This window comes from Saimiri boliviensis, chromosome 2, assembly GCF_048565385.1.
Source record: "Saimiri boliviensis isolate mSaiBol1 chromosome 2, mSaiBol1.pri, whole genome shotgun sequence".
Lineage (NCBI taxonomy): Eukaryota > Metazoa > Chordata > Mammalia > Primates > Cebidae > Saimiri > Saimiri boliviensis.
The window spans coordinates 113,873,343-113,898,734 of record NC_133450.1 but is presented as its reverse complement, the minus strand read 5'-3'; the positions used below and the strand labels follow the sequence as shown (position 1 = coordinate 113,898,734).

Here is a 25,392-nt window from a genome sequence, read left to right as displayed (position 1 = left end):
AGAATACACAATTTAGAGAGGAATATAAGTGAATTGATGGAGCTGAAAAACACAATAGGAGAACTTCGTGAAGTATGCACAAGTTTTAACAGCCGAATTGATCAAGCAGAAGAAAGGATATCAGAGGTCGAAGACCAACTCAATGAAATAAAACAAGAAGACAAGATTAGAGAAAAAAGGATAAAAAGGAACGAGCAAAGTCTCCAAGAAATATGGGACTATGTGAAAAGACCTAATCTACGCTTGATAGGTGTACCTGAATGTGACGAAAAGAATGAATCCAAGCTGGAAAATACGCTTCAGGACATTATTCAGGAAAATTTTCCCAGCCTAGTAAGGCAGGATAATATTCAACTCCAGGTAATACAGAGAACACCACAGAGATATTCCTCAAGAAGAGCAACTCCAAGGCACATAATCGTCAGATTCACCAGGGTTGAAATGAAGGAGAAAATACTAAGGGCAGCCAGAGAGAAAGGTCAGGTTACCCACAAAGGGAAGCCTATGAGACAGCAGATCTCTCAGGAGAAACCCTACAAGCCAGAAGAGAGTGGGGACCAATATTCAACATCCTCAAAGAAAAGAACTTTCAACCCAGAATTTCACATCCAGCCAAACTAAGCTTCACAAGTGAAGGAAAAATAAAGTTTTTTGTGAATAAGCAAGCACTCAGAGATTTCATCACCACCAGGCCTGCTTTACAAGAGCTTCTGAAAGAACCACTACACATAGAAAGGAACAAACAGTATCAGCCTTTCTAAAAAAATTATCAAAAAGAGCATCAATATAATGAATTTACATCAACGAATGGACAAAATAGCCAGCTAATGGCAGTATTAAACTCACATATATTATTATTAATTCTAAATTTAAATTGACTAAATCCCCCAATCCAAAGACAGGCAATTTGAATAAAAAACTAAAACCCATCAGTATGCTGCATCCAGATCCATCTCACATTCAAGGATACACAAAGACTCCAAACAAGGGATGGAGAAAGATTTACCAACCAAACACAGAGCTAAAATAAATAAATAAAAAGCAGAAGTTACAATTAAGCAACAAAGATCAAAAGAAGCAAAGAAGGACATTATATAATGATAAAAGGATCAATGCAACAACAAGAAGAGCTAAAGATCCTAAATATATACGCACCCAATACAGGAATACACAGACATGCAAGACTTATAAAGAGACTTAGACTCCCACATAATAATAGTGGGAGACTTCAACATTAATATTGACAGATCAATGAGACAGAAAATTAACAACGATATTCAGGACTTGAACTCAGATCTGGAACAAGTAAATGTAATTAACATTTATAGAACTCTCCACTTTAAATATACAAAATATACACTCTTATCAGTACCACATCATATCAACTTAGAAGTTTAAAAGAAATCTTGGTTGGCTCCTTGTTTGTTATTCTCTTCCCTCATTTTCTTTTATATCTCCATTATTAAGGACAATTATAGGCATACCCATATTTAGACTGCATTCTAGCCCGGGCAATAAAGCAATACCCCCATCCTCTCTCCCTCTTCCTCTTTCTCTTTCTTCCTCTTCTTTATTCTTTTTCTAATAAATAAATAAATAAATAAATAAATAATAAAGGTCAAACCAGCTCCCCAGGGGGCAGGAGGGAAAGACCCCACAAAAATGGCTGCTCTTCCTCGCCATAAAATAGCCTCTCAGAAGTTTACCTACAAATCAGTTCCATGGAGCTCAAACTAAAATGTTAAAGAATCAGAAATCAGAGAAATAAGTGTATCTGAGGCCTAGCACATGACAGGCACAAAGCCAGTGCCATGAGCAGACTTGGTTTTGGGGCGCGAGCGCCTTACCCGTTCTGATATCTCTCCTGGGAGCCCTGCGGGGGTGGGGGGGAACCACACTGATAGTTTGTGGTTAAACATACAGATATAGAAATAACTTTAAATAAAAAAACTTCTATGTGATTATGCCATCTCATATTTTCAAGTCAACATTGTTCAACCTGGTCTTTTCTCTCAACTGTCATGGTCATCCTCATACATACAGATGACCAAACTCATATTTTAAGGCTGCAGATATTTCATTGCATAGGGATGTACCATCCTGTATTAATCCACCCATCCCCCAATTAATCTGCCTAATTGATATATATTTTGGTGGCTTCCGATTCCAATTTTTGCAGGTACAAACAGTGCTACAGTGAATTTTTTTTTTTTTTTTTTTTTTTTTTTTTTTTTTTTTGAGATGGAGCTTCACTCTTGTTGCCCAGGATGAAGTGCAATGGCACGATCTCAGCTCACCACAACCTCTGCCTCCCGGGTTCAAATGATTCTCCTGCCTCAGCCTCCTAAGTAACTGGGATTACAGGCATGCGTCACTAAGCCTGACTAATTTTGCGTTTTTAGTACAGATGGGGTTTCTCCATGTTGGTCAGGTTGGTCTCGATCTCTCAACCTCAGGTGATCCGCCTGCCTCAGCCTCCCAAAGTGCTGGGATTACAGGCGTGAGCTACCGTGCCCAGCCCAGTAAATATTCTTATACAAATATCTTCAGGCTGATGTGCAACTATTTCTTTTTTTTTTTTTTTTTTTTTGAGATGGAGTTTTGCTCTTGTTACCCAAGCTGGAGTGCAATGGCGCAATCTCGGCTCACCGCAACCTCCGCCTCCTGGGTTCAGGCAATTCTTCTGCCTCAGCCTCCTGAGTAGCTGGGATTACAGGCATGCAACACCATGCCCAGCTAATTTTTTGTATTTTTAGTAGAGACGGGGTTTCACCATGTTGACCAGGATGGTCTTGATCTCTTGACCTCGTGATCCACCCGCCTCGGCCTCCCAAAGTGCTGGGATTACAGGTGTGAGCCACCGCGCCCGGCCATGCAACTATTTCTTAACTTGGATTCCTAGAAGTGCATTTGCTGGATCAAGTACATCCACATTTTGAAATTTTGGTCAAGACTATAAAACTGCCCTCCCAAGAAGACTGCACCAACTCACTCTCCCACATGCCCTATTTTTCCCCCTGCCTGATGACAGGGAGTGACATATCCCTTTTGTTTTAGTTTGCATTTCCTGGATTATTTGTTAGTGAGAGAGAGCAGAAGTGGATTATTTATAACTAAGTTTACGCACAAAATTACCTGGAGATACAAAGAGACAAATAGCAAGTTCTTCTCTAAATGAAACTGATAACCTAGTTAAAGGGAAAATCTTTCATGTCAACCACAAATTGAAGTTCTTATATTTAGTGCCAGGACATCTAACACTGCTTTCAATCAAAATGTCAATGCATACAGCTTGAGACCTTTGCACAGAAGGTGTCTGGGGTCATGGTTTGTGAAGATTAACCTGCCACCAGTGGGTGGGTGGATAAAAACTAATGTTTGTTGGGATCAAGATGAGCAGTCTCTGTGCCAGAAGCTTTATTCATTTAATTCCCACGGCCCTGTGAGGCACCCCATTTTATGGATGAGGAAACTGAGGTTCAGTTGGTTCAATAGCATGCAAAAGATCACTCAAATTGATGAAAAGTGCAGCTAAGATGCGAACTCAAGACTGAAAACTCAGAGTCTGGGTTTTTAACCAATACCACAGGGCTTCACTACAGAAGAAAGTTAGAGTTTTCAAAAATAAAATGTAGAGCTGAGTGCCACCTTGGATATAAGGGTCTGGGAAAGAGTCAAGAACTCCCAGGCTTCCCTCTGGCTGTCAGTAGCAGTATGTCCTGGCAGTGGGAGCTGGGCCATCAGAGGTGGTGCCTGAAGTGGGGCAGGCACAAAATGGATTCTGGGGCGAGCCACAGAAAAAAAGATTTTGACGGGAGTGGTGGCTGAGTGTGGGGAGATACGAGATGGGGACCACGCCTGGAGCCTGGGCAGCCCACGACTGGACACTAGGAGAAGAAAAGGAGCCAGTGGAGGAGACACTGAGGCTAGGAGTGGGGATGGCACTGGGAAGGCTGGGCTCGACCTGGCACTCTGGGGAGCTACTGGCAGGGGGGCACACAGAGAGCTCAAGCTGCCTTACCAGCAAATGCCTCTGACCAGGGGCCATGAAATAAAGGGACACGGATGAGTAACTGGTTTCTGGTCCCTGCCAACCCAGGAAGCCAGCGCCCACTCTGCCTCACATCCCCTACATGCTACGCTCAGCCTTCCAAGCAAAACCAGCTGAGACCAGCACCTGCCAGGTCTGAATCCGCAGCTCTAAGTTCTGGGGGCAGGGGTGGGGGTCAGCCAAGGATGTCTGACTTCTTGGGGTCAAGAGTAGGGAGGACAGCAGGGAGGCTCACCCTGAGCCCGGCAGGCAGCCCTTCCTCCTCCTCCCTTTCAGCAAAGAAAGGCAGAGAAGAACGTGTTTTTATAAATAGCTCCAGCCCCAGCTGATTTGTAAATTCAGTGGGTTTTTTTGTGTCAATGACATCACCTTCCTCCCCATGGCAACCCCCGACGATATCAAAATTGCCAAGCAACGTTGGAGCAGCTCGGCGCCCCAAACGAGCAGGTCGATGCCTGAGGATTGAATGGAGAAATCCCAAAGTGAGCCGGGGCGAACTGTGGAGGAGGGGCGCGCCGCGGCCCGAGCCGCCGGGCCCTGATGGGCGGGAGCGGGGTGGAGCGGCAGCGCCTGCCACGCAGCCCTGGGCGCTGGGCTCCGTGGCCGCGCTCCCGAGACAGCCGCGGGTCCAGGCAGGTGGGGGAGGGTGCTGCTCCCGTCCTGAGGTGCCAGGAGCCACCAGCAGCCATCCAGGTGACTAAGCCGGCCCACAGGCATTGAGTCACCACCCGCCCTGAGCTGTTCCTGCTTCTCCTTTGCATCTGATTATTTTGGGAGCTGGAAACTTGGAGCTGCACCTGAGTCCCGCCCCTTCTAGCTCCCCCCTCCCTACCTTGGGCTCCAGGAAGATGGGACGTGCTGTGAGTCTGCTCCCACCCCCTAAAGATATGGAAGATGCTGTGGGGCCCAGAGGTGCCCACGGGGCTGTGGCAGCAGGCAGAGTGCAATAGCAGATATGGTGGTCAGGCTGCCGGTGTGTGTCCTCTGGAGGTGTCGGGACAGAAGGGCCGTCTTGTCCGAGATGACTGGAGTCCTTCCGGGCTGGCTCTGAACTCATCTCCCACGGGGATGTTTCTGTAAAGGAGTGGCTTCTGGGGTCGGAGTGGCATTTGGAGAGCGAGGCTGGATTGGCTTAGACTGGCCTGGGCAGGTAGGTGGCTCCGTGCTGGGCGTGGACCCACGTGTGTGTGAGTGCGAGAGCGTGTAAGCCGGGGCGTGTGCCATCGCTCTGCTGGGGGCAGCGGCTGGGTCCAGCAGAGAGCTGGCTGGAGGCTTGACAGCAGTTTATCCTAATTGATGCTGGGTGGGCGCAGGCCCTGAGATGGGCGTCAGGGAGAGGGGACGCCAGACACACGGCCTGAGCAGGGTGAGGAGCAGCTGCCAGCCTCGGCAGGCCCAGGCCCTGTCTGGGTGCACAGGACAGAGACACAACAAGATGCCCAGGTAGGAAGCCGTCCAGAGGGGCTGGCCAAGGGTGAGAGCCCATCACTGGGGGGGCTGGACAGACCATCGGCTGCCCCCTCATTCTGGCAGGCCTGGGTACCAAGGAAACAGCTTCCTACCGAGAACCTTGTCACTCTCCCATGCAGGGCCAGGCAGCACCCATGTGCGTCTCTGCTGAGCTCACAGGGACACATTCAGTGAGAAGGGCGCTGGCCAGGGCACCGCTTCCCACAGTCAGGACCCAGTGGGTGCCACCCTCAAGCCCCTGGTCCCCACAGTGCATGCCCCAGTGTGTGTCAGGAGGAGGGGGGAGGTCCCGCCTCCCCCACACAGCTGGCAGCTTTTCGGGCACACCGGTGAGTAAGCTGCTGGAGGGAGGGGGGCTGTGTGCCCACAGAGGCAGGACCACACCAACCAGGAGCCTTCAGGAGAAGAGGCTGGGAGAGAAAAAGCACTGAGGTTTTCTTTTCCTTTTTTTTTTCTTCTATTTTGCCTGAAGGGAGTGCCGCTTCCTGGGTTAGAGACAAGCACCAGCCTGCAGTGGAGAACGCAGGGCCCCGCTGCCCAGAAGAAGCAGTCACGGTAAGGTCCCCACTGCTGCTGCGTGCTCAGGCTTCCTGGGTTAGGGACAGGGGTGCCCAGGTGTCCAGGCTGCCCCCCATCTGGTACAGGGAGGCTAACTCCACAGCTGTGGGTTCCTGGGTCAAGGAGCTCCATCCCCACCCAACCTGCACCCCTTTTCCAGATTGATAGTGAAACAGTCCAATCCCAGCTGGACTCCAGCTCCCTAGCTAGAGGGAGAGATGCTTGTATCTGCTGTTCCTGTAGGTACTTCCTGCACCTTCTGGGCAAAGCCAGTGCCACCAGGACACCCCTCTGCAAGGCTCCTCTCACCTTACCGCCTCAGGGACATTTCCCTCGCATATTCATTCCACAAATACTTAGCGCGCACTGCTGGGTCCCAGGCTCCAAGTCACACCCTTTTGCTGGGCATGACCTGGCACAGATTCTGACTCCGAAACTCAGCATCAGGGCAGGTTCAGGGAGCTTCCTGGCCAAGCACGGTCACTCCTCACAGGCCTTGGGCTCCCCACCTCTGCTGCAGGGAGGATGACCTGGTCAGCTTCGGGGACATCGGGCCCGGTGAGCTTGGGTCTATAAAGCACTGAGCCCACCAGGAAGAAGGCTAATGTCCTGCAGCCTCCAGTTGTCCTTTCCCTGGCATTGTCCACCAAGATGTTGATGCAGTTCTGCTTGGGGTCTTCCTGAGGCTGGTTCTGATTGGAACTGGGCTGCAGGAGGAGAGGATGAGTCTAGGGGCTGTCAGGCCTGGGATTCAGCCCCATGGGAGCTCATCTAGCTGGGGTTGAGGCCTTTGGGCCAGGCAAGGAATCCCCTCTGCAGGCAGGCTTTCCTGGCAGTTGTCCCAGTCCAAAGCTTGGAGGTGGCACCTGGGAGCCCTAGTGACCAGAGGACCTGGTTTGGAAAGGGTCCGCACCAGAAGAAACCCTTCTGGGAGCATCTGATTTGGCTGGAAGCTCCGTGCACCTGAGTGTGGGCTGTGGGGACTGCACAGCTGGCCCAGTGCCCTGAGAACGGACTGAAGCTCTGTGAGCGCTCTGGGCCCTCCCGGACTTGCCAGGCACAGGAAGGGTGGAGAGGGTGAGGTCTCCAGCCGAGGAAACCCCGCTCTGTCCACAACACCTAACGATGTCCCCCACTCTGGAGGAGCACACGGGCTCAGAGTCAGGAGGAACCCATAAGTGTCTCTCACGACAATGAATTCCCATGCCTGGCTCCAGATGAGGAGAATGACCCAGCTGTGGGGTATTTCCTGCTTCCTCACAGAAGGTGACTCTGTCCCTGGGAGTCTTCCATGTATGCAGAGCTGAGCAGGGGCTGCTACCCAACTGGGGAGAGAGGGGCGAGAGTGTCGAGCACCAGGCAGACAGCAGGCCAGCAACAGGCAGCAGGCGGGGCCAGGAGGGAGCAGAGAGTGGGGCCCAGGGCAGGCTGGGCAGGACAGGAAAAGGCTGCCTGCAGTCCTGAGGGCTCTGGGAGGACTCCAGACAGCTGGCCTTCTTATGCCAGCCCGCATTTGTGAGAGAGGCCCTCTGCACAGGGGACTGGGCAGGGAAGAGGCTGAGACGCTGAAAGACTGCATTCCTCACCCAAATGGTCCAGAGATGCCTACCGCACAGTGTCCTGTGTGCAGAAGGCAGCAAGGACCCATGGGAAGCTGTCCTGTGGCCTGAAGCAGAGAGTCCTTCCTCTAAGACGCTCTCGCCGCCCTGAGCAGGAAGGCCAGGCTGCAGGAGCAGTGCCTGAGACCTGGGCAGCAGGAAGGACCCCAGCAAAGCTCATCAGGAGTCATTTGGCCGCCTGCAGCTAGTGGGCCTCAAGGAAGGAGGCCCTAGGTAGAGAGAGATGGACTAGTCAGCAGGTTGGGGTGGAGCATTGTAAATGGAAGCTTCTGAGGCAGAATGAGTTCTCAACTTCCTGAAGCCCACAATGGCCCTCCTGCCCAAGGCAAGCAGTCTGCCTGGGCCTGGGAAGCTGCCTCCATCTGAGGAGGTACCCCTCCACCCCATCAGAGCTCGGCCCTAGGGCCCAGGAAGGGCTAAGATGAGGAGAGTGACACGTGAGATAAAGGCGACCATGTCTCCTCCAGGCAGGGTGTGGGGTCCAGGCAGCGCCTTGTTCTGGTGCACAGGCTGCCAAGCAGATGACAGCCATGGCCTGACCACTAGGTACAAGCAGTGGTGGTGGGAAGAGGGGGTGGACATGGCAGGACAGAGCTCATGCTTATAGGCCTGCAGCAGAGGAACGGAGGAACAGCTGAGCTGAGCATGGGGCCAGCCCCACTAGAAACAAGTGGAGCCACAAAACCACTATCAGCCCCCCGGTGGCTGCGTCCTTTTGCCCACGCTGGGCCCCAGACTGATCGCTGAAGTTGGCAGCCATGACCCATCCAGTCCAGATAACTTATAAGTTTGCACCAATACTGGGCAATGGTTGTTCACATAGAACTTTATAAAGATGGACATAAAAAAGATAAGCTGAGAATGACAGACAAAGGAAGAAGCAGCTTCTGTCTGCAGTTGCAGGCAGGAGGAGCAGGCTCAGGGAGAGACACCAGGGCGGGAAGAGGCAGGACAGTGGTTGTTAGGATGGTAGTTGGTTAATGCAGTCAGCAGCGTGAGCCTCAGGCCCCTGGCTGCCTCTTTCTGGTGACTCGGGCAAGTTACTTCGTGTCTCTGGGTCTCAATTTCCTCTCCTGTCTGACAGAGATAAGTATAGTACCTATGAGTTAGGGTTGTTGAGAGGATTAAATGAGATAATAAGTGAATGCTCTGAACAGCATGGTTGGCATGCACATATTCAGCAAAAGAGAACTGTTACCGATGTGGTGATTACGGGTACTGGAGGAACAAAGTGCCGGGAAAGACCCTACCTTGTTCAGGGGAATCAGGAAAGTCTTCACGGAGGAGGTGACTTCGAAAGAACCCTCCTCTGAGGAGAAACGAAAGCACTCAGAATGCCCAGGAAGGGTACGAAGAAACATGATGCCAGGTCTATTTTTTTTCCCAAATAGCACATTGTTTGTGCGCTGAGGCTTTCTAAGTAATAACTGGAGACTCCTCCTTCTGGGGTCTAGACTTGAAGTGGCTGCACCTATTGGAGGGATTGGGAGTGCCACTGTGGCCCTGGCCCCACTCCTTTCTAGGCCTGGAAGCTTTTGTCACATGCTGGCCCTAACTCCACGAGGAGCTGTGCTGTGCTGAGCCCCATCTAAGCAGACACTTGGCGGTGTGGCCGGCAGAGGGGCAGACGGGGCACGAGGGCTCCTGGACCACTCTGGCAAATGGAAATGCCTAGTAATCGTGAGACTCTGTCTCAGAGACTTTCTGGTTTTTCTACAAAGGGTTATCCGTTCTGTGAATTTAGGAAAGGTAATCTTGAAGTCTATTCACCTTGGAAAAACGAGGCAACTCCAGAGCACGACTGGCTTTCATGGGCTGGGGGAGCTCACATGTGAGAAAACAGGTTCCCTCATAACCATACAAGGGGTCACAACCACCTCGGCCCCAGCAAAGGGACGCCACTGCCGGCCAGGATTTCCTACAAAACCTCATCACCACGTACAGGGACAGTGATGACTTTTTTTGTACACCTGTGGATTCTCTGTAGCAACCTGTTCCTCCTGTTCCCCTAAAGTGCTGCCTCGGTCAGCAAACACCAGTGTCTCTCAGCCCAGGCAGTAATCTCCTGTGCTCTGGTCTGCCCATACCCACCATGCAGTCAGCTCCCTGGGCCTCTGGCTAAGGGTCTGGGAGCAGAGCTCTGTCCTTCAGGCTGTCAAGGACCTGGTGAGGGGTCCTCTGGGTGTCCAGGGAAGCAGGTCCAGAAAGCTCAGGTCAGCTGGGGCTGTGTTTTGATCTCTGATCCCACTGCAGTGGGGACCATCTCACTCAACTCAGGAAAGAGCAACAAACCGGTCACCTCACCCAAGGCCTCCTGCTGCCTGCCTGGTGACCAGGACCCTAAAGGCTGCAGCAGTGGCAGAGTTAAACTTTCAAACCGGGAGGACTGGTTCTGTGGTTCAGCTTCCTGGCCTGGAGAGTCTCCAGCCTCCATTTTCTTGCTTATGGAATTGTGCAATAAAGCACAGAGGGTGGAGGGAGTGAGGGGACCAGTTATGCCGCAGCCTCCTGAGCCACCGGAGCACAGTCCCAGGTCAGCAGGGAGGAGCTCCAAGGAAGAAAAGGCTGCCCAGGAAGGAGCTGGCTGTCTCAGATTGCCATAGCACATTCAAGCCTGAGGGAGTCCCCAGAGAATGTTTCATCCAGCCCCCATAGTTTTAGAATGGGAAGCAGAGGTCCAGAGAAGGAAAGTGGGTCCTGGGACCACAGAGCTAATAATGGCAGTGTTGGTTTCCAGCCCAGGGGTCCCCAAACGCCTGCCCAGGACTCTTGCTACCCAGGCTGCCCATGCTTTCAAGGGGCCCGTGTGGGCGCAGGCAGCAGCCGCTGGGTAAACCGATGTCTTGGGAGAGGTGGCCTGGCCTGACGTATTGGGAGGCTAGACTGGTCCCCTTCGATCCTGGGTGCCTCCTGCTACCCCCCTTGCATCCTGCTAGACACAAAACCACAGCCCAGCCTGTGCCTGTCAGTCAAGTGCTTCCCAGGGATAAACTCTGCACACAGCACCCGGGCCATTCCTGGGGACCAGGCCACTCACTGATAAAGAGATCTAAGTAATTTGTAAGTGGATTGACTCAAGTTCTTTTTGTCCCAGGTAACTTCATGTCTTAAGCCAAAGAAGGGAGTCATGCTGAGTGTCAGAGATGAAACAGAGATTCTGGGGCAGAGGGTAGGGAAGTCACCGGAGAGGCCCTGTTCCCCAGGAGATTTTTGACCCCAGGCAGGCATTTACATGTCCAACAGCTACCATCAGAGGTCACCTCCCAGAAGCAGGAGGCCTGTCACCTGTCACCAGTCACCAGGCCCAAGTTTGACTGGAAGACTTTGTCTATTCCATTAGAGTGGATCTTGCTGGAAGATGATGTGTCTGGGATTCAGAAAGGCAGGGAGAGGTGGAGATCTCAGATCCTGGGAAGGATGGAGCCGGACCCAGGGGGAAGAATGCAAGGCTGGGAGTGAGCAGGCATTCAGGGGTCCTGTGGAGGAGAGGGCGGTCAGGACGGGAGGAGGGGCTGCCTCATGGATGATGACGCCCATCATCCTAGCAAGGGCTGTTGTACCAGCCACTGGTGAGGGTATGGCAATGGTGTCACCAAGATAGCACGGCCCCACCCAGTGGCAGTTAGGTCCTGCCTTCTGACCCAGGGCACATGCGGAGGCCACAGACTCTGGGCCAGCTAGTTAGTGTTCCTCGGAGGCTGCACAGCCCAGAGCCTGTGAGTTTTGTGCATCTGGAGCTAAGGTGTTCTGCCCGAAGTGTTGGGGGTGGTCCTCAGGCAACCAATATCCTGCTTCCTCACACCCTTCTCTTCCCTGGGGGCCTGGGCCCTCACCTAGTCAGGCGCAGGCCTCTGCTGAAAGTCAGGCACTGGGCTCCACGCAGGGGTGTCACAGTCTCAACCCTGCCCCAGCCTCAGACCTGAAGCAGTCCCTGGAAGCTCAGAAGAGAGAAGACAAGACAAGGAAAGTTTTCCATTCAAGGAGGCATCCAGCTGTTAGTTCTGCCAGCAAAAATGCTAGCCAGAGAGCTAAACTGCCAGTGAAAGGTATTTGGATAGAACTTGGGAGGCCATTAAGAGCAGGCACTGCAAAACAATTGTAGCGAGAAGACAGGAAACGAATCCATCATGTTTAAAATGAGTGTCCTTACCACAGATCTGGCTCTTGCTGTTCCCCAGCCCTTCCCAGGGTAGCCCAGGACACACCTGGGACAGGCGCCGCAGCCTGCAAGTCCTGCATCTGAGGGGCCCCTCCCGGGTCACCAGGCCCCTTTGGGACTATCAGGCAGGTTTAGCCCCCCAGTGTCAGCTTGTGTTTGGGGAGGATGGCTTTATGGATTCTCGCTGGCACAGGGAGTCTAGGACAGATGCAGAGCTTGAGGGAAAGGCAGGCAGAGAGAGGCCCAAGGTATCAGCAGGACACGTCTGTCCAGCAGCCAGGTGGGGACCCATGGGCTTTTCCTAAACACCTAACCAGGCCCCAGACAGTGCTACTCCCTGGTACTGGGCCCTCCTTCTGGAATCTGGGGTGAACAGACCTGTTAGGTTGATTTAGCAGCAAATGGTAGCCTTGTCTTCTGGACAAATCTTTGGATTCTACTTTATGGCACATCAAACCAAGCTGCAGTGTGCACACCCAGGGGCAGGGAGGGGAGCTTTCTCCTTGGTCCCCTCTGTAGCTGTGACGGCTGAGGGTTAAGAACCTATTGCCCCATTTGGGGGTGCTGCTACTCCATAGCCCTGTACCCCAGTGCTCTAGACCCCATCATTCTACCACCTTTCTGAGGGAGGGAGGCACTCTTTCCATTACACGCATCAGGAAACTGAGGCTGGAGACATGCTGTAAGTCTAGAGAGGCAAGAGAGCTCCCATCCGCAGGACCCCATGACTCTGCAGCTAGACTGCGTCAACTTCCCTTCTGCCTGGGTACCCCAAGGGCCTGGCAGGGTCAGCTCCCTTGGCTCCCACTTCCAGGCACTCGGAGGTTGGGAGGTTTGCACCTCCCTCTTGGCCCCATCAGCAGAGAGAGATGGGCGGTCCCATCGGGGTGAGGAGCAGGAAGAAGCAGGTGCTGGGCAGCCTGTAGGAGAAGGGGAGGAAGGGATTTTCTCCAAAGAGTGCCTCTCTCCCAGGCCTCCAGGGTGAGCAGGCGGCGACCCTCTGGGAGCCCAAGCTCCACAGGGCTCCTCCTGTCAAGCATCCAGCACACATGCCCCACTTCCCAGCAGGTCCTGCCTGAGGACCTGAGGAAGCTGAGCCCACTCTGGGTCTGTGAAGGGCAGATGTGGGAGGCAGGGACTTCAGGCAGGTGCCAGCTTCTGGCCAGGGAAGCCTAGCACCCGATTCCTAGCAGGGAACGAAGTGACAGAGTGGGGGAACTCGAGGACCCCTCTGCCCCTCACACCCAGTGCCAACTGGGGATCCTCATGTGCTACTCAGAAACAGGGGAGGGACAGTCCCCCTACCCCCACACCAAGCCCTTTGTGTCTCATGTGACAGCTTTCCTGGGCAGTGATTCTTTTAAATGCAAATGCCTTCTATTAAGGTCTGAGTTAGTCTCCCCCCACTGCCCGTTCAGACATTCCACGGAACCAGAGATCTCTGAGCAGCACAGAGTTGAGAGAACCAGCTTTAGGGTCAGATACACCTCGGTTCAAATTCCAGCCCTTCCATTCGGTAACTGGCTTTGTCTGGACTGGATAACAAAATACTATGGACTCGTGGCTTATAAACAACAGAAATTTGCCGGGCGCGGTGGCTCAAGCCTGTAATCCCAGCACTTTGGGAGGCCGAGGCGGGTGGATCACGAGGTCGAGAGATCAAGACCATCCTGGTCAACATGGTGAAACCCCGTCTCTACTAAAAATACAAAAAATTAGCTGGACATGGTGGCGCTTGCCTGTAATCCCAGCTACTCAGGAGGCCGAGGCAGGAGAATTGCTTGAACCCAGGAGGCGGAGGTTGCGGTGAGCCGAGACCACGCCATTGCACTCCAGCCTGGGTAACAGGAGCGAAACTCCGTCTCAAAAAAAAAAAAAAAGAAAGAAAGAAATTTATTTCTCACAGTTCTAGAAGCTGAGAAACCCAAGAGCAAGGTGCTGGCAGATCTGGTGTCTGGTGAGGGCCTGCTTCCAGCTTCAGAGGTGGCTTTTTGCTATAAGCTCGAAGATGGAAAGGGCCAGGGATCTCTCTGGGGGCCTCTTTCATAAAGCCATGGACCCCATTCATGAGGGCTCTGCTTTTGTGACTTAATCAACTGCCAACAACCCTACCTCCTAATACCCTCATATTGGTGATTAGGTTTCAACAGATGAATCCTGGGGAGACACAAACATTGTCTATAGCACGAATTAGGAGACCTTGAGCTGTTCTTTAACCACTCCGAGCCTCAGTTTCCTCATTTGTTTTTTTGTTTTGTTTTGTTTTGTTTTTTGTTTTTTGTTTTTTTGAGACGGAGTTTCGCTCTTGTTACCCAGGCTGAAGTGCAATGGCGCGATCTCCGCTCACCGCAACCTTCGCCTCCTGGGTTCAGGCAATTCTCCTGCCTCAGCCTCCTGAGTAGCTGGGATTACAGGCACGCGCCACCATGCCCAGCTAATTTTTTGTATTTTTAGTAGAGATGGGGTTTCACCATGTTGACCAGGATGGTCTCGATCTCTTGACCTGGTGATCCACCCGCCTCGGCCTCCCAAAGTGCTGGGATTACAGGCTTGAGCCACCGCGCCCGGCTCCTCATTTGTTAAATGCGAATAGTAATAGTATAGGACTTCCATCCCAGGGTTGTGGTGAAGACTGACTGAGGCAGCACAGCTATGTGTGGGGCCTGGCCCACAGGAAGCACTCCATCATTGGCAGGCATGATTATTTCTGTTATTAGAGGAGAGTGGAGTTGCCCAGAGGAAGGCACCCTGGAAGGAGTAAAAGAGCATGTTAGTCTCCTTCCTCACACCCAGGAAGCTTTTCAAGTTACGAAGCAGAAAGACACAGGGAAGGGATAATGTGTTTGTCTTTCTAAACCACAGGCTGACCCGTACCTTTCCTGATTGGCCCTAGCCCGGGCACTCAGCCCTGGCTGTTGGTGATCAGATGTTGCAACAGGCCCTGACAGCCACAGGCTGAAGGGTAACTAGGAAGTGCCTGCCCCACCTGATGTGCCCACCTTGCTGCCCTCCCATCCATACTGGTCTGCCAATGCCTCTGAGATGGCAGCACTCCAAGAGCCATGTCCCGTGGTAAAATGTCTGTGGTGGGTGTCTCTTCCATTGCTCCTGCCCAATTTGTAGAATGGAAGGACCTGGACAACTCCTTCAACCAGAAGGTCTGTGCCAGCTGCCAAGGCTCCTCAAAGGAAGGTGTGCCTGGGGCCGCCTGGGCTCAGCATGGCAACCTGGGAACAAGGCCAGAGGTGGCATGTGGATGCTGCAGGAGACACTGTCCCCAGACTGCTCCTGATGCTGCCTGTGTTGTTGTTCTGCCCTTTCCTCCTGGGCAGGGCTGAGCTGGGCATGGATCAGAGGAGAATAGAGAAGGGAGAGAGTCACACACAGGAATTAATCACTCAGGACCTACCCTGAATGGCTGACTCAGTGTGAATCCTCAGCTGTCTCAATGTGTGGGAAGAGGGGTGGTAATGGGGGATCGTGCAACCCAGTGCAGCTGAACTTCGTGTAGACGAGACTGGAAGTCCAGAAAACTGGCGTTGTGATGGACCTGAGAGGTTCCCTACTCTAGTGTTGTATCCAGTTCTCTGGCCTGCCTGGCTGATAGTTATTCTTGAATACTTCCAGTGATGGGGGACTCATTACCTCCTTGGTCAGTCTAACTTGAGCCTCTGCCTCTCTCAAGGCCCCAAACCCACTGTAGCTCCCAAGGGGTGGGAGGAACCCAGGGTTTCCTAGAGTTAGTCTCTATACGGTGAGGATGGGACTTGGCTAGTAGCCATTCTGGGTTACCTAAGCCTGGATTCAAACCACATTAAAGACCAGTCCATTTCTGGTAAAATTCTAACGTTCATACTTTATTGTAGTTCCATTCAAAAGTACTGCTTGGAGCTGTGATTCTGGTATGTAAGACATTTGTGGTAAAAGAAAATAATTCGCATGTGCATTCATGAATCAGTAAAAATAATTTAGGGTGTTGATTCTAGGTTAGACAATATCATGCGTTTCATTCTAGCTTTGGTTCATGGTTCATTTCAAATCCTCAGCAACCAAACTCTCCCGCCCCCTCCACGCCTCCACGCAGCACATTCTGCTTCTGTAGCCAGCATTCGGCCACTGCATCCATGTCCCTGGGTAACTAATCTGTGGGGGGAGCAATTCTTATATCACCTGGTCCCCCTCTCATGGCCCCTTGACCTGAGGCCTAGCAGTCAGCTTCCTGGGTGACCACAGGAGGTCAGAGTTTGACAAAGAGAGTCAGATTTACAGTATTGTCCAGTCAGAGGAAAGAGAAAGAATCCGTGTGGGAAAGACACAAAGAGGAGGAGGAGGAGGAGGCCGAGTAAGGAGAAGAGAACAGAGACTAAAAATAAGTATGTGTTGGGGATGTTGGGGACGGCAGTGAGGACCTATGGTTAGCTGACCGCCTCCCACACCACTGTCCCATAGCACACAGGGCCAGCATCTGCACCTGGCACCTGTGTGCTATGGGACAGTGGTTTCCCTAGGAACTCTGAGGGTATTGGGCTTGTGGTGCAGCCACACAGGGTACAGACCTGTCTGGGGCTGGCGGTTCCCACAGGTTGCCTGAGCACTATTTGGTGGATGCCTTAAACTGTGTGTAACCAATAGAGCCTGTACTGCAAAGGACTGAGCCATAAGTAGCACCGATATGTCTAAAGAATCCGTGAACAAAAATTGGTGGCCATAGTGACCTCAGTTAATCATTGAAGTCGGAGGTGCCTCTCAGTGATTTTTAAAGTCCCTGCACTGTCCTTGGTCCCTGCTCTGTGACACTGGCAGTCACCCAGCCACCACTTGAGGGCAGCCATTTGGAGTACAAATGTACTGCGTTTCCAAGCCAGAACCTCCTCAGCACTCAACCAGCAAGCAGCCTCTCTGGGGTGACCCCTGCCCCCTCCCTCAATATAGAAAAAACCCTGTACCCCAAAAGAAACATGGTACACGGTATCCAGGAGTGAGTCCCTTGGAATGGCCATTCTGTAGGAGGGGACCACTGAGGACAAGCAGGCAGAGGGCTCCGGAACAGTCCCCAGCCTCTCTAGGGGCAGGGTGCTCCCGGAAGCTCTCTGTCCGCGCGGGTCTTCTGCCCTAGGACTCAGACTAGAAGGTCCTCAAGACTGCGCAAGGTCTGACAAGGGAACTGCAATCTCTTAAATCCCGCTTTCCTGCCTGCACAAGGGGCTACCCCAGCACAGTCTTGGGGCCCTGTCCACATGGGACAGACCATCCAAAGTGCCAGGGTGTCGGACTCCCGCTTGGGCGCTCCAGGATGTGTGGGTGGACGCAGGCGGCCCGGCTCAGGTCCGGGAGAGTCCGCCCGCGGCTCCGGAGCATGCATCTGCTTTGAAAGTGAACTAGTGGATTACACACAGCCGGCGCTCAGCTGGTTCTCCAGGTCAGGTCTCTGTGCGGCAGCCACCTGGCCGTGGAGCCGCAGGCAAGTCCCCGCGGCTGTGGCCAGGCCAGGGCCCGGAGGCGAAGGGCGGGCGGGAGCTGGGGCCAGGCGGATGGAGAAAAAAGAGTTGGGCAGCGGGGCGCCCCTCTGGCAGAGCGACCGTCGGCAAACTTCTCCCGGGCTCTGTGTTCGCAGCCGCGTCCTAGCTGAGGCCACACCCTGAAATCAAAATCGCGGCCAGGTGAAGCCGACGCCGCACAAATGTGTAAGCGCGGCCCCTCCTCGGCGTTCTCGCGCCGAGGTTCCTCCCGCGGAGGGCGGGCCCGGCTCCCACGGCCTTTTCGAGCGTTCTTGGGCTTCCCGCTCCGCAGGTGGGTGCCCTTGCCGCCCTGGAGGGTGGCGGCGAGGGGACGGACCTCCAAACACGCGCGGGCCCCCTTCCCGGAGGTGCATTCCCCGAAGTTCGGGACCAGCCGGTGCCAGGCGAGGGGCCTTGCGCGCAGGCACCTGGAGCTCCGCGCCCCTAAAGCGGGACCTCCCTCCGCGGGCGCCCGCCCGGCGCGGGGAATTCGCGTCCCCGAGAGGGCGCAGCAGTGGGACCTGTGAGCGGGGGCCGGGTGGCCGCGCCGGGTCGGAGTGCGGCTGGAGAGGGGCCGCCCCGGAAGCGGTGCTGCGCCCAGCGTCCCCTTCTCCCCGGGAGCCCCGCGGTGAGCCTGCCGCCACTTGCACCTGAGCCAGGAGTTCAGTCGGGAGGCGGGCGCGGGGCGGTTCCCAACGCCTGGACGCCGGCCAGTCGCAACACCCGCGGGGACACTTGCTACATTTGCCATAATGCATTTCTGATCTGTTTCTGCGCAGGCCTGCGGAGGACTGGCCCAGGAAGGTCCCAGGTCTTCCCTCTCCTCCGCGCCTCAGAGAGCAGTCCACTGAGGGGTGAGGAGTCGCGAGGCAGAGGCGGAAGGCACCAGTAGGTGAGTGAGCGGCCCTAGAGCCTTCTGCACCCATTTCGAAGAGCAGGCAGGGAGGGACAGTGGGCAGGCAGGTGGCCCTCCGGGGCTGGCTCCTTCCTGGTACTGCTAGGCGGCGGAGGTGGTCCCCTTTCTGAGTGCTGTCTCTCGATCCTTAGTGGGTGCATGTTAAGTCATTTCCACCGTTTCGCCCCATGGCCCCACGGTAGGCTGGGAGACAGCGAGAACTCAAATGGCCTGCCCTGCCCCCGGGCCGGTCTTCAGAGGTCTGATTGCCATCAGGTTTGATGCCTGTCTTGGGTAAGGGTGTCGCTGAGGCAGAGTGCAGGGAATTCATGCTGGGAAAGAGGTTCCCAAACAGGAAGGGTGGGGGCAGGCCCAGTTCTCCCGCAGGAGTCACAGGTAAAACTGCCGCTCATTCGCCACCTCTCCAGACCTGCCGAAGTGGCATCTTATCTGGGGTGTAGGTGCTGCCAGGAGCGCCAGAGGCTAAGCCATGAAGAGCTCCCCGGTGTAGGCCGCGTTTTCTCTATCTTACCCTATTCTGGTGGGTTTGGGGGGTGTTTCTGATGTTTTTCTGGATGAGGGGGGCATAGGTTGCCACACTGGGTGGAAAAACCGCCTGATTCCATGCAAGGTAATGGTCAGCCGGCAATGCCATGAATTCTCCTCCACAGGATATAGAACAGTGGCTGAGGACACATTTGGAACCGGAAGAGTGGGCTTTGAATCCGTCAGACTTTGCCTTTGACTCCTTATCACTTCTCTACACACTTTTAAATGGCCTCATCTGTAGAATGGGAATGCGACTGCCTTCCTCCTAAGGCGGTTGTGGGGAGTAACTCTGGCAGTGGGCTGCCCCGTCAGCCTCCAGCTGCTGTGTTGGGAAGGACTAAACCACTACAAGGTCTCCCATCCTGGACAACTTTGAGGGCAGTCTGGCTGTTTGGCAAGCTATTGTCAGAGGGTATTAGTAATAGCAAAGCTATGGGAGTAAAGTAAAGGTAAGAGACCTTGGAGGGCAAAGAGTGAGAGACCCTAATTCAGGGTCTCTGGACCTCGTGGTAACCCAGGGAAGGGGCCATTTCTGGAATAGGATCTGGCTTGGGCATCAGAAACAGCAGTGCCCCCTGCACATGTCACACAAGTTTATGTGTTCATGGGTGACCGTGGAACTGCTGGTGTTGCCTGGCACAGAGGGAGTTTCTGACTTAAGCTTCCAGTCCCATCTCTGTTCTGCATAGCTGTGTGATCCAGGGCAGGTCATTTGACTTCTCTGGGCACTGGGCATTGTGGATGAGCTTGGAGTTTGGAGTCAGAGAGATTTGGCTTTGAATCCCAGCTCCACACTTACGATCTTGGACAATTACTTCTCTCTGAGCCTCAGTTTCTTCATCTGTAAAATGGAGCTGGCCATAGCTACAATTAGCCATTAGATGACCTAATAAAAAGCACCTAGCACAGTATGTCCATGTGTTAGGCACTTTATAAGCATACCCTTTTCTCTTGTCTCCTCCTCCTCTCTCTAGCTCCCTGCTGTCTAAAATGGGCCCAGCAAAGCAGGTTCAGCTCACCTCACAGTGGTGTTGTGAATGTAAAGTAAGGAGGTGAAATAGGGGTCTGGAAAGTTAAGAGCTATAGAAAAGAGGTAGTCCTGTGATTAGGGATGACAGAGGCTCCTTCTAGCTAGGCAATGAGGTCCCTATGCTGAGGGCCCAGACCTCTGTGTGCAGAGGCTGTTGAGAATCTGAGGTGGTGAGAGGGTCCCTGGCTTGCAGCCCTCCCAGGAAGCCATTCTTCAGGTCTTCCCTTAGAAATAACCACATGCCCAGGAAAGCCCAGCGCTATGTACCAGGAGGAGAGAGACAAAGGTTGGGATTCGAGGTTCAGTGACCAGAGGTCAGAGGCTAGTCTGGCCTGAGCTGCTGCTGGACTGCAGCACTGTTGGTGCGGGCTGGAGCTGGGCTCAGGAGTGGGGCCGGAGTCAATATTGACCTTCCTTGGCTGGCTGGCCTGCTCTTCAGCCTCTCATTCAGCTGGAGTGTTGATACAAGAGACTGAACGAGCTATATTATTGTATTCTTTTAAACAGCAGCCCATTATCTCTCCCCTGGGGATTCACTGGGCCTGTGGCATGGGAATAGTGACAAAGGCAGGGAGCCCAAGCATTTTGGCAGGTTACATGTCGTGCTCTCTGCCTGGTGCATGCTGCATCTCTCTGGGTCCCTCAAGTGGGACAGCAGAGCTTCAGGGTCCCAGTCTCTCCCCCCCGGGGCCTCTCCGCACTTCTGCACAGTGGCCCTGGGCAGGTTCTCTGAAGCTTGCAGGCATCCATGGGAGCGCCACAATCTGGGTCTAGGACCCTCCTCCCCTGCGGGTGACAACCGAGCAGAAAAGCAGATGACACATTTCTTCCCCCATGTATTTTGGGGGCCAGGATAGGGAGCAGGGTCGCTCAAGTCATGTGAAGAGGAGCAGATGGCAGACTCGGACCCCAGTGGAGGCTGAAGTGAGACAGAGTTCAGCTCCACACAAGAACCGTTGAGGGGACAGAGGGGACAGAAGTCCGGGGCCGCAGGGGAAGCTTTTCATCACTGAATGAGTTCTAGCAGCGTGGAGCAGCCTCCTGTTGGGAATGCCAGAGGGACTGAAATTTGGGCCAAGGGGAAGGTCAGACCCTGTCAGGAGCCCCATAGACCCTGCATTCCCATCTCTTCTGGCTGCAGAAGCTTGGCTTAGAGCAACATCTGTGAGGATTTTCTCTTGTTTATCATAGTCCCCAGAGCCTGGACTAGAGTGGGTGCATAATAGATACTTTTTGAAAAAAGGAATAGTATAATTTCCCAGTTGGGCACGATGGTATGCTCCTCCAGTCCTAACTACTCAAGTGACTGAGGTGGGAGGGTGCATTGAGGCCAGAAGTTCAAGGCTGCAGTGAGCTATGATCACGCCACTGCACTTCAGCTTGGGTGACTGAGTGAGATTCTTTTTTTTTTTTTTTTTTTGAGACGGAGTTCTGCTCTTGTTACCCAGGCTGGAGTGCAATGGCGCGATCTCGGCTCACCGCAACCTCCGCCTCCTGGGTTCAAGCAATTCTCCTGCCTCAGCCTCCTGAGTAGCTGGGATTACAGGCACGCACCACCATGCCCAGCTACTTTTTTGTGTTTTTAGTAGAGACGGGGTTTCACCATGTTGACCAGGATGGTCTCGATCTCTTGACCTTGTGATCCACCCGCCTCGGCCTCCCAAAGTGCTGAGATTACAGGCTTGAGCCACCGCGCCCGGCCATGAGATTCTATCTCTAAAAAAAAATCTTTTTTTCTTTTTTATTAGCCACAAGATTAGAAATTTAAAAAATTTTTGAAACAAACTTCTGGAAGTAAAGTTTGAGAAAAATCCTTCTGGCCAATGGGAATATTCCAGTGAAAGGCCGTCTTCTGTTCACAGTAATTCTCAACCAAGGGTCGAGTGAGGCCTGTCACCTGTCGGAATGTGTGTGGGATGACAGTTCCCATTGGGGGTTACAAAGAGGTCAAGAAACCCTGCTGCAGATCTCAGGGCATCAGGCCCAGTCCTGGAGGTGGCAGGATCCTCTGGAGGCCACTCTAACAGGATGTGACGGTAGCAGGATACTTTCCTACGTTCTGTAGAACTCAGGAGGCTCACCTCTGTCTTGGGGCTGTGATTCTAGGTTAGGCCTTTCCCCAGAGTGTTTTGGGTGGGCCTGAGAATAACAGAAGCTGGTGTTGAGAGCAGATGGCCGCTGCAGCCAAGTTCACATCAGGGCTGCGTCTGGCCCGTGTCGTGTCTGCCCCTTCTTCGCCTCTCGGCTTGCACAAGTCACTTGCTCTCTCCTCCTCTGCATCATGGAGACGTACTAGCACTACCTCATGGGCTTGTGGCGAGGAGATGACATGGGTGAAACGCTCAGCCTGGAGCCTGGTACTTATGCTGGGTTCTTCCTGAGTGACGACGGTGAGAAATACCCAAAGCTCCTCCGTGAGCAGGAACAGATGCTCCCCTCACCATGCCTGGAAAAGCTGGCAGAGGTGAATTCATACATCCCTTGGCACCTACAAAAATACTAAGGCCTACAGAAGGCGAGCAGGCCAAGGTCACAAGCCAGGACTTAGGAACACCAAGCGCCAGGTTCACACTGAGCCAGCGCTCGGCCTTGTGGCCCAGGACATGAGCCCTGATAAGCAGTCCCTGAGCCTCCGTGAGAGAAAGACTGGGCTTGCCACCCCCCACACACGCTCCCTGGCGCCTTGAGCAACCCAGGAGCCGGCTCACTAAGTAGCAGCCTCCTCTCTTCTCAGTCACCCAGAAACGGCAGGGAGTCCCACCAGCCTCGTTTCTAACAAACTGCTTCCCAGCAATCCCAGCGCTTACACAGACAACCCAATGCTGACCCCTCCAGGTGGCTGCAAACCCCTTTAGACTCACTTTCTGGAAGCCAGCTTCCCAGCCTCGGTGCGCTCTTGTTAGTCCCTTCCGTGGGCTGTGTCCTTTCCTTCAAAGAGACTCAATATGTGGAAACAGCCCAAAGTCACTCCAGGCCAGGTCTGGAGGGTCAGGTGGGTGTGGTGTGACCCTCTAGGATACCACCACTTCTGGTGAAAAGCAGGGTGACGGGTTAGGAGGACAGCTGACGTGGGCTCACAAGGGCCCCAAAGGCAGTTCCCAAAGAGGAGTTCTGGAAATACCAAAGCACGTTTGAAACAGGCAGGTGCATTCCCGAGGGGTCTGCCTCATACAGCAATGCTCATTTGAATGTCTGTGCTCTGGCTTGAGGTTTAAATGCAGACTCATCCTCTGTAGTGCCACCCTGTGTTTCTGGGGTGCTGATGGCTCTGGTGGCTCTGGCATCCCAGGGCCCGGCCCATGGGCGTCTCCTCTCCCGAGAGGAGACCTAGTTGGGAAGGATGGCCTGCCCACAGTGCAGCTGCTTTTCTCATCCCAGATCTGGACACTAAACCAGCCAAGCCTTAGTGCCATGCTCTGAGAATCATTTTGTGTCTGTGAAACAGTAGCATCTGCCACAGAACTTACCCACCACCCATCAAGCCAAGCCTTCAGGTTACCTGGAGTCAGGCTAAGACCCTACAGAAGGGCAGTGGCTGCATCCTGTGCTGGAGGGAACACACACCTGCTGTTTCTGTAGCTTTTCATGGATGCCAGGCCCTGACCAGCACAGCCCCCACCATGACCTCTTTGAAACATTTTACTCACCACTTGCTGGGTGAAAAAAACACCTGGTTCCTTGCATGGTAAAGGACAGCCTGCAAGTTAGGAGAGCCCCAGGCCCCCTGGCCTCTGACTCACAGGTCAGCCCAGGAAGGAACTTAGCAGGCTCCTTCCCTGGAGGGTCTGGCCCTGTTCTACACACTTCATGCACATCCCACGTGTTTCTGTTCATAAAGACCTGCAGGGAGGGAGAATAACCACAGCTGACTCCCTCTGGGGTTGGCATGGTGGTTGGAGCAGGGGCTTTGGAATCAGATCTGGATTCAAACCTTAACTCAGTCATTTCCTGGTTCTGTGACCTCAGGCAAGTTGTTTAACCTTTGAGCCTCATCTGGATTTGTGGATAAGAATTCCTTCTCTCAGGGTTGCGTGAGGACTAACCCTCCGAAGGGGCTTAGCATGTAAAAGGTGCTCAAGAAAAGTTCTTCTCTTTCTGTCTCTGAGACTGCTGCTCCTGCAGCACCACTGTGGCACTCTTCAGTGATCCCAGGTACAAGGCTCCCTGAACTGTTCCACCAGCTCCACCCTTGGGTTTACTGGGGATAGAAGCATTTCCTCCAGAAAGTGGGTGCAGGTTAACTGTCAGTCCCCACCGACCAGGCTCTGGCAGAAGGAAGCCCCAAAGCAGGGGAGCTTCCTTCTTCAACTGGTTTGGGCTGGACGCTTCCCTCCTATCCCTGGGCATCGCCCCCTCCACCATGCAGTCATGGTTCAGCCAGCAGGAAGATGCCTGCAGACATCCAGAAGAGGGACGTTCAAAGCAGTCCTCAGTGCAGCCTCCCTCCCTGTGTTAGGGTGAGGTGTCAGCCAGGAAGGGCTGGGGCCATGTTCCATGATTCGCCTGCCCCTGCCTGTTTCTACTTCAGGATCTTAGGCCAACCTCACTTCTTTCAAGCTAGGCAGAAGAAAAGGCAGGGTCTGGTTCTCGGAGGGGAAGTCCTCCTCCTTCTTCCTCCTGGTGTCTTCTTGGAGGAAATCTCCTCCTCTAGATGAACTGCGTGCAGATGGAGATGCTCGAGGGGAAACAGTAACAGCTGGCATGGCCTGTGTGACTTAGCCTTGGTGCCTCATGGCTGGTGCAGTACCCACCCTCCCTCAGCCTGCGGGCCTTGGAGATGTAGATGGAAAAAGGAGCCATTGCAATCACAAGTGGAGGGCCCCTGGCTGGGCGGGTGGGTGTGCTCCAGGACGTGGCCTGATGCTGGAGAGAGGCAGGGCATGTTTTGTCCTGGGTGATTCACTTGTGATGACCAGGGCAGCAATAGCCCATTCAGGACGGCGAATGTCTCTTAGGCTCTCAGTCTCCATGGATCACTCTTCTTTTTAAATATTTTGTTTTCCACCAGGCGTGGTGACTCACGCCTGTAATCCCAGCACTTTGGGAGGCCGAAGTGGGTGGATCACCTGACGTCAGGAATTCAAGACCATCCTCACCAACATGGTAAAATCCCATCTCTCCTAAAAATACAAAATTAGCTGGGCATGGTGATGTGTGCCTGTAATCCCAGTTACTCGGGAGGCTGAGGCAGGAGGATCACTTGAACCCAAGAGGCAGAGGTTGCAGTCCGCTGAGATTGCACCACTGTACTCCAGCCTGGGTGTAAGAGCAAAACTCCGTTTTTGTTTTTGTTTTTTTTAAATTGCATTTTAGGTTTTGGGGTACATGTGAAGAACATGCAAGATTGTTGCATAGGTACACACATGGCAGTGTGGTTTGCTGTCTTCCGTCCCCTCACCTGTATCTGTCATTTCTTCCCATGCTATCTCTTCCCACCTCCCCACCCCCCGTCCCTCCCCCATTTCCCCCCAATGGACCCCAGTGTTTTTTTTTTTTTAGAGAGGCAAGCCATTGTCTTTAAGGAAAATTTAGAAAAAGAGTAGAAAGATAGAGTAGAAGGAAA

At 53.4% G+C, this 25,392-nt stretch overlaps 1 protein-coding gene across 6 annotated transcripts in view; it reads left to right on the top strand.

Annotated features, from left to right (window-relative positions):
• Nucleotides 1-3,555: 3,555 nt before the first annotated feature.
• The window catches only part of PAK6 (p21 (RAC1) activated kinase 6), a 39,263-nt gene continuing 17,426 nt past the window's right edge, over nucleotides 3,556-25,392 (top strand). Inside the window, exons 1-3 of one of the 6 annotated variants that reach the window (XM_074394100.1) lie at nucleotides 3,556-4,533; nucleotides 5,994-6,076; nucleotides 18,135-18,247. The gene's annotated coding sequence lies outside the window, so the exon portion shown is untranslated. Of the gene's footprint in view, nucleotides 5,202-5,233; nucleotides 5,495-5,520; nucleotides 5,851-5,993; nucleotides 6,077-17,538; nucleotides 17,648-18,134; nucleotides 18,248-25,392 lie in introns of those variants that run through there. The other 5 variants (XM_010346233.3, XM_010346228.3, XM_010346229.3 and 2 more) reach the window with 5 other exon arrangements.